Here is a 7,861-nt window from a genome sequence, read left to right as displayed (position 1 = left end):
CAACAACAACAATGTGAGTCGGGACGGACCGGATGGCATCTCGTGATGCAGAATCAACTTCAGGGCGCTGAGCTTGTCTGTTTGGTTGGTTTGAAACAACGGCGGAGCCTCTGTGCCTGCTGGCCCTGCTCTCCAAGGCCGGCCTGAACACCACCCTACGTCCGAGGGCAGGTCCCACTCCTTTGTAGGGTGGCCTCCTGGGACTTTCACCCTTCGGATGTGGCCCGATTTGCCACCAACCCTCTGGAAACGACTCCGTGACATTTTCTCCGTCCCCGCGGTCCGTTGCAGGTCATGGAGCACAGGGGGAGTGGCCTCTCTTGCATTGGACACCTGTATTCCTAGCGCTGGCATGGAGGACTGGACTACGGCACCCTGGTGGCGCAGCAGTGAAGCGCTCAGTGCTTCCTGTTGAGCTGGTAGTTCAATCCCAGCCCGCGGCCCTGGGGAAGAGCAGCGTGGTGACCTGCCCGGAACGAGGAGGGGTGAGCACACCCCATGGGGCAGTGCCCCTGGCTGCGCAGGGTGGCTGGGCATTTGGATGGGTCCCGTGGCACACTTCCCTTCAAGGCTCCCGTTAGATCTTTTCACTCCAAGAGCCCGGCTGCACATTCACCGTGTTGATAAGCTGTATCTCAACAGCCCCCCCCCTCCTCCCCACGGCCCCAAGCTGTGGAGGCAGGCAGGTGTCTGTGCCCTCTTCCCAGGTAAGCACCTGAGGTGCAGAAAGCATCGGTAACACCTTGGGCAACACCGTCAGCAAGAGGCAGGGCTCGAAGCCAACTCCTCCCACAGGGACTGGCATCTCGGCACTCTCGTGGGGGCCTGCGTGGACCCCGGCAGGAGGGAGAGTCCGGCTGCAGGGAAGGGGTGCCCACGCTGATTGTTTGGGCAAGACATGGTTGAGGTGATGTTGGCTCCTCTCAAACAGCCCCTCTGAGATGTCACATTCTCAGACCCTGTCCTCCCTGCAACGTGCAGGGCAGACCACCAGCGGAAGGCTCAGCTTCGGTTCAGGTGAGCCGTCCCCATGCCCAGCGGTGTGCCCATCTCCCCTGGGGAGAGGCTTTCCAGCCCTGCCCCTCCAGAACTGATGGATGAGCCATGTTCTGGTAGAAGGTGCTCTTCTGGTCCTAGGGGACCTGTGCACTGTTTCACATGGCCTGATGTGTCGGTTGGACCCAATGCGCCTGGAAAAATCACCCTCCCCTCTCTCCCCCTTGTTTGTCTTTTGGCATACGCACTGTACTTTGATTTCCAATGTAAAATCCGATTCCTGAGGAAGCCCTCTCCCACTTGGACATGACCCTGAGCCTCAGCCAGGTGGCCTTCTGTTCAGGCCCATGCCCGCAGGGGTCTTCTCTCGTTCTCTGCTTTTGATCACCCAGCTGGAAAGGAGGCGTGGGCTCTGGGTGTCCTCAGCAATTGACCCCTCCTGCAGTTGTGAGCTCCTTGACTGTGGACCAGGCTGGGATCCCTGCATCACGTACGGCACTCCCACCCCACCCCCAGCTCTGGGCCTCACACCTCTCCCATACCACCTGCGTGATGCCGTCAGGAGGGCGGTCGGGATTGGATTAGAAGGATCTGGAATTTTTTATAAGCCGTCCAAGTCCACCCCAGTGACTATTTCAGTGGATCTGGGTGAGAGGCCAGTCGTGCCCCAGTGAAACCAGCTTAAGTGGTATGACCACGGGCACACCACTTCTTATTTGGGAGCTGGGAGACTGGGGCAGGAATCGCAGGGGTGCCTGTTAAAAGCAGCATCTTGTACAGAGAGCAATTGATGAAGATGGCGTTTGAGAAGACCGAGGGAGAGACCTCTGGGCTGGATTCCAGGGCTGGCAGAACAAGGCTCTGAGGCAGAGGGGACAGTGGGCGAGCCTCACGAGTAAGGCCCTTCCAGCCATAGTCTTTGTGACTCCTACCAAATGACTGGGGAGGGCTGTGTGTGAGGTCCTGTGGCTCACCCAGGGGGCTGGGTAACTTTCTAGGATTGTAAATAAGGGGCATGACACCTTTGTGGGGTGGAATTGCATGCAAAATAAGGTGTCCGAAACCCTACCGTGGAGAGTGGCCAGTTTTGCCATCCTGCGAGGCTTTAAAACGAGCCATCCCAGAGACCACCGAGATGGCCCAGGAGTGGAGTTGTAGCCTTTGGACCTGGGATCCCTGCACCGAGAGGCTCCTTGGTCCAGGAAAGAGAACCGTGGTGCTGGAGACGGTGAGGGAGGGCAAGAAGCAGTGGCACAGGCACAGTGGCAGCATACAGAGGCTGGCAGGAGACAGAGTGGTGGGCGCCTGGGTCACAGAGGGAGAAGTCCAAGCACCTTTTGGCAAGAGGCTTCTTGGAAAGTGGCATGCCTTTGGGCACCCACTGACAAAGAGTTAAAAAAAACCCCCAAAACTTTGTAATGCTTGCCTGAGCAAGGTGGGGGCTGGGTGGAGAAGCAGAGGGGCTGGAGGGCGAGGTGTGTTTGAGGGCACAAGAGAGTGGAGTCTATCCTGATTGAAGAACTGTATCCTGAGCATTTCCGATCCTGACTTGTAAGCTGTTACTTCTGTAATAGACCCTGTAGCTGTATTGTCTGTGAATTCTGCGTGGCCATGGCAACACATTATTGAACCCAGCAGAGCAGAGGGTGCCTGGGAGGAACACCGGGTGTCAGAATGGGTGAAACGTTGGAAGGTGGAGGCGTGTCTGAGTTCCGCCTCCCAGGAGTTAGCCTTGGGTGTCTGGTTATGTTGTTCTCAATCCTCTTTGCTCCTTGTGAAGTGAGAGAAGGCCAGATGCTTCTATCACACCCTCCGAAGTGGGTCAGAGAGGAATTCAGCCACATAGAACAAATAGGAGTCTGAGGCTTGGCCTAACAGGAACTCAAAGGTTTGGTTTGAGATGATCTGAACTCTGGATTCAAGCTGGCCTCTGCAAGTCCCATGGATACAGGAAGGGAAGGTCTGGCTGCACTCCAAGTGCATAGGTCTTCTCCTGAGAGGCTCCGCCCCACCCTGCAGCCCAGTGCACCTGACTAGAAGTAGGAACAGGCCCCCGCAGGCAGAAGGAAGAGGGCTTGGAAGTCAGGAAGAGGAGAAGGTGGGGTGGAAAAGCCTCTGGTTTGATAAATAACTCAAGAGTGAAGAGGGCCATTGGGCCCACCTGCACAACAGATTCTACATGCTCAGACCTCAGAGACTGGGGACCACGACCTCCGGTTGGTCACCCAGCATCTGACCTCACTCTGCTGCTTCTTCAGGAACTCCTTACTGGTGGCACCTGTGGGATCCACCTGTGTGTAAGCAGTGTCCAGACAGACCGAACCCCGGGGACGCAACCGCAGCGAGGCATTACAAACAGGGTTGATATTTTTGTTTGGCACCATTTTTTTAGGATTAGAAATTGGGTGTAGTTGGGTAGGAGGAGGTGGGTGGGTGAAGCAAGGGGTAGGCCTGGATTTTCTTCAACCAAGCTGAGCAAGTAAGATCTGAATAAATGCTGGCTCTCAATGGAAAGGCCCCGTTTCCGGAAGGAGCAGCGCCGGCAAGTGGGCCACCCACCAGGCTGCTTGCTAACTACTACATTAGCAGTTCAAAGCTTTAAAGCTCCCAGCTGCTCCACATGGAAAGATGGGGCTTTCCCTCCCATATTTACAGCCTTGAAAACCGCCCTACCTCTGCCCTCTAGGGTCACAATGAATCAGACCTGACTGGATGGCAGGGAGGGTGGGTTTTTTTTAGTTTATTTACTGAAGGTTATTAAATTAGACTCTGTGTTGATCCACTTCTCTTGCAAAGCCTCTGTACGGCTTTCCCTCACATCAGCCTCATGTCAATGGATCCCTTTGAAGAATTTTATAACAGTGATGATCCTTACACTTGAGCATGTACTAGAATTTCTAGAGGGCTTGTTAAAAGAGATCCTGGGGCCCCACTCTCAGAGAGGAGTAGGTCTTGGGGATTAATTTCCCTAACATGTTTCCTCATCTGGGGGTGGCACCGGGAGAACCCAGACTATAGGACTGACTCTCTGCCTTCCAGCATCACTATTTGTATGTTGCCTACCAATAGCCCAGAGTGATTTTCTGCACATCAGGCTGCCTTCCAACTCTGCTCTTCATTATTTGGGGCCAAGCGTGTGTACATTTCCCCCTGTATTGGTGAGCATATTGCTGGGTGCACAGATGAAATAATTCTGTTTTGAAAAGAATATTAGAGAAGTTGGTTTTTCAAGTCGAGAGGGATCAATTATGGCTAATTTTAGGATCTCCACATTTTGCACCAGACCACCTAATTTGTTCTCAGAGCTCCCTTCTGTAGAGAGAGATCTAAATTTGCTTCAGCAATATCCCAATCTCATTAAAGACCCAGTCAGGGAGGGGAAGAAAATAAAGTTCACTCTTTCATGCTTCCAAATAAGGCACACAGGACAACTGAACACTGATGTACATTACTGGAAAAACATGTTTTTATATTTCTCGCTATTCTTTAAATAACTATAATCCAGATACTAAGGAAAATAACGCTAATCACATGAACATATCACAGAAATCAAAATTAATTTACCACACAAAATAAATTAAAACATTAAATAGTAACCTTTTCAGTGCAACATATACAGAAGTAGGAGTAACAATTTCTAAAAAAAAAAAAAAAGACCAACAATAAACAAGAAAAGCATTGGGCTGGTTATATAATGAAGAGAATGAAAAGTTGAACATTTTATAAGTTATTACACTAGGAAGAGGGGTTGTTTTTCAGTACTCTCTCTGTGTGTGTGTGTGTGTGTGTGTGTGTGTGTGTGAGAGAGAGAGAGAGAAAGAGAGAGACTCAATCTTCCAGAAGTCTGGCAACCTCAGCAGCTAGAGAGAACGAGGTCGTGTGTGAGAACATGAAAATAAAACATGGATGTCGCCTCGTTTCTGTGCTGCCCCCTGGGTCCTTTGAGCCATCTCATCAACCCCTTTCTTTAGCTGGGCAGGTTGGGAGATCAAACCCCCGGTGTCTGAGGCCTGTCTGCTCCTGTCGAAATGGTCTGAAAAGGCAACCACTTGGCACGTGTGCACGAGACGGCTCTGCCCAACCCAGCTTGAAGCTGCGGGACAGTTTTCTCCCCCTGCACGGAGCCATCTCCCGAATCACCGAGTCTCCCTCCTCACCTGTGTGGGTGCCTGGCAATCCCACCTCCTCGTCCATGCTCAGGAAAAAGGTTGTTGTTGTTTTTTTTTGGGGGGGTGGGCGTGCACGGGGCACCGTGCCCACTTGCTCTGCTGGGACCCAACTGTAAGTTGGTCTCTGGTTGAAGGTCCATGGGTGTCCAGTGCGTCCCTGTCCTCCAGATCAGGGCTGGCTGCGGCAGATCTTTGCATCCAGAGGATGGTTCCTGCCGCGAATGCTGACAGAAGCTGTGGGAGGATCCAGGCTGTGCAACAGATCTGGCGGTCCCCTCTCCCCGTGAACTCTCTATTGTCTCCCCAAGACACTGGGACTGGCTGTGTTCCTTCTGCAAGGACTGTGGCTTCCGACCAGGTCTCCGGAACAATTCCCTGATCACAGCGAACACTTAGCTTTCTAAAGGGCAGGGAGACATGGGAACCTGCAGGGATGGATTATAACATGCATCTTTTAACTCCAAAAAGGGAGGTGTTGTTCGATTTAACAGCTAACCAACACCCCCCAGAAAAACAACCACAACAACCCAAACCCACCAAAACACCGGCACTACCATGAAATGGCACAGAGATCTAATACCAGTTGGTCGTTGAATGTGATGAGCTATCAAAAGGAAGCCAGGCTCCTATCTTGGGGCGCGGGTATAAGTCCGGCCAGCAGGGCTGCTCTGCCCCGCTTCTGCTGCCCCCCTTTCAGACTCAGCGGCTCACAAAGAACTGATTGGAAAGGCACTTCTTGGGAGGCACCCAGGTGACACGGGTGTGCCAGGCACAAGGAGGGCAGGACTGCAGGGGTGACTGCTGGATATCGACCCAGCACCTTCCTGACACTAACCCTAAAGCTCCCACAGGGAAGCCAGGCTCCTCTTTGCTTCCACTGTCTCCCCATCCCCTACTTCCTGCACCTCAATTTCAGGCAAGCCTGGACCATTCCATCCGGTTGGTACGGAGAGCCCACCTCCACAAAGCACACGTGCCACGAGAGGCCACGTTTCTGCAGGGCGACGAGCGCTCAAGCAGCCTCTCACGGCCGGAGCCGAGCGTTCCTGAAGGAAACACTGTAGGTGAACTCAAGTCAGAAACAAGGCCTCATGTCTGTTGATGGCACACTCTCAGGACAGCCCTGCTGGGACAGGTGAATGCACATGGGGATCGGCACCCCAGTGTCAGCTGGATGGGTCTCTGCACTCTCAAGATGCACCACGGAAGCCTTAGCCCGCAAATCTGCCGCTGTGGGACGGGCCCCAGGCACGCGAGCTTTCACACGCACACCCGGTGCTGTGACAGTTAGGCGGTTGCAGGCCCTGGCTGATATGCTGATGCCATTCCTGCTCTTTGTGCTTCCAAGACAGACATGGGCCACACAACGGTCTGAATCTGACTCACGACCAATTCTTAGAAACAGGCAGGCCGGGAAGGAGCGGAGGGGCGGGTAGCATTTGCTGGCAGCATCGTTGAGTCCACTGGACGGATCTTAACAGCCCCTTTCGTACTGTGAGCAGCTAGATGCACTGAAGGGCTAATAGGTAGAAATCGTTCATTGTTCGAATGCTGTGACGGAAGAGTTCCCCCACACACAGAAAAATTGATGGAGCTCACGGCTCTCCTGTTGTCAGACTGCAAGGAGAATCCCAGGCCTCTGAACCGTTCAACTCCCTGCTGGAATCCCATTTCCACCCCAGAGTCCGAATCTGAGCAGGGAGGGCATATTTTCAGCAGGAGCTCCCACCAGAATGACCTGGCGTGAAGAACCCGAGAAATTCCTTGGAGGAGATGAACACTGTGTTTCTGGGGGGACCACTGGGTTCCCCGACACAGACCTGAAGGCCTGGGGAGGATGCACCCAGCCAGTTCAGGAGAATCTCTGAAGGGAGAGTGAGGCCCCCCACCCCAGGCGGAGATGGCTTGTTTAAGAGTTTCTGTGAATAAAACCAGTATCCTGAAAAGAGATCACTGGGATTATTTTTCCAAACACTTAAAAATAAATAGACAAGTTCAATTTCTCCTTTTAAAAATACAACCAACAACCAACAACCTGGAAAACCGATGATTCGTTCCCGCTTGCATGGACTCGGCCTGCAAGGAGCGGCGAAAGCTCCGTTTCGAAGGCCACTCTCTGGGCTGGCTCAGCCAGGAGTTACCCAGCTCAGCTACTGCTGAGTCAGCCCCAAACCAGGGCCACCTGAGCCACTGGGCCCTGTGGGTTTCCAATGGGCAGACCTGTCTTCCACGGCGCCTCTGGGGGGACTCGAACCTCCTACCTTTGGGCCCACAGTTGGGGGGCATTAACTGCTCGCTTGTGCCTGCCAGGACGTGTCAGAAGGTGTGAAAGGGCACACGCCTTCTGCTGGATGTCTACCCGGAATGTGCCCTCCCTCCCTGCGGGTTTATTGAACGATGGTGTCTGAAAGAGCATGACCCCTGACCCCCAGGCTTTGTCCCCGTCAGTAACGTGTCCTCTGGCTCCGTCCCCGAACTGCTGGGTGGCCTTTCCCGGGCCTCAGCCGTCCCAAGGAGACCGGACCTTTCTCAGCCATCAGTGAGAGTACAACACCTCCGTCGTTCGGGAAAAAGTGTGCCGGGGTTTTAGGCTTTCGACACTGGCCAAAGAGATGAAACACAGAGTCACGATCCACCGGATACGTCAGACCATCCCTACGGGCCGGCCACGGCGAGCCTGGGGCAGTCGTCGGGCG

This window comes from Echinops telfairi, unplaced genomic scaffold (assembly GCF_000313985.2).
Source record: "Echinops telfairi isolate 266 unplaced genomic scaffold, ASM31398v2 ScPeMD7_2573;HRSCAF=3158, whole genome shotgun sequence".
Lineage (NCBI taxonomy): Eukaryota > Metazoa > Chordata > Mammalia > Afrosoricida > Tenrecidae > Echinops > Echinops telfairi.
This window is presented reverse-complemented; position numbering follows the sequence as displayed.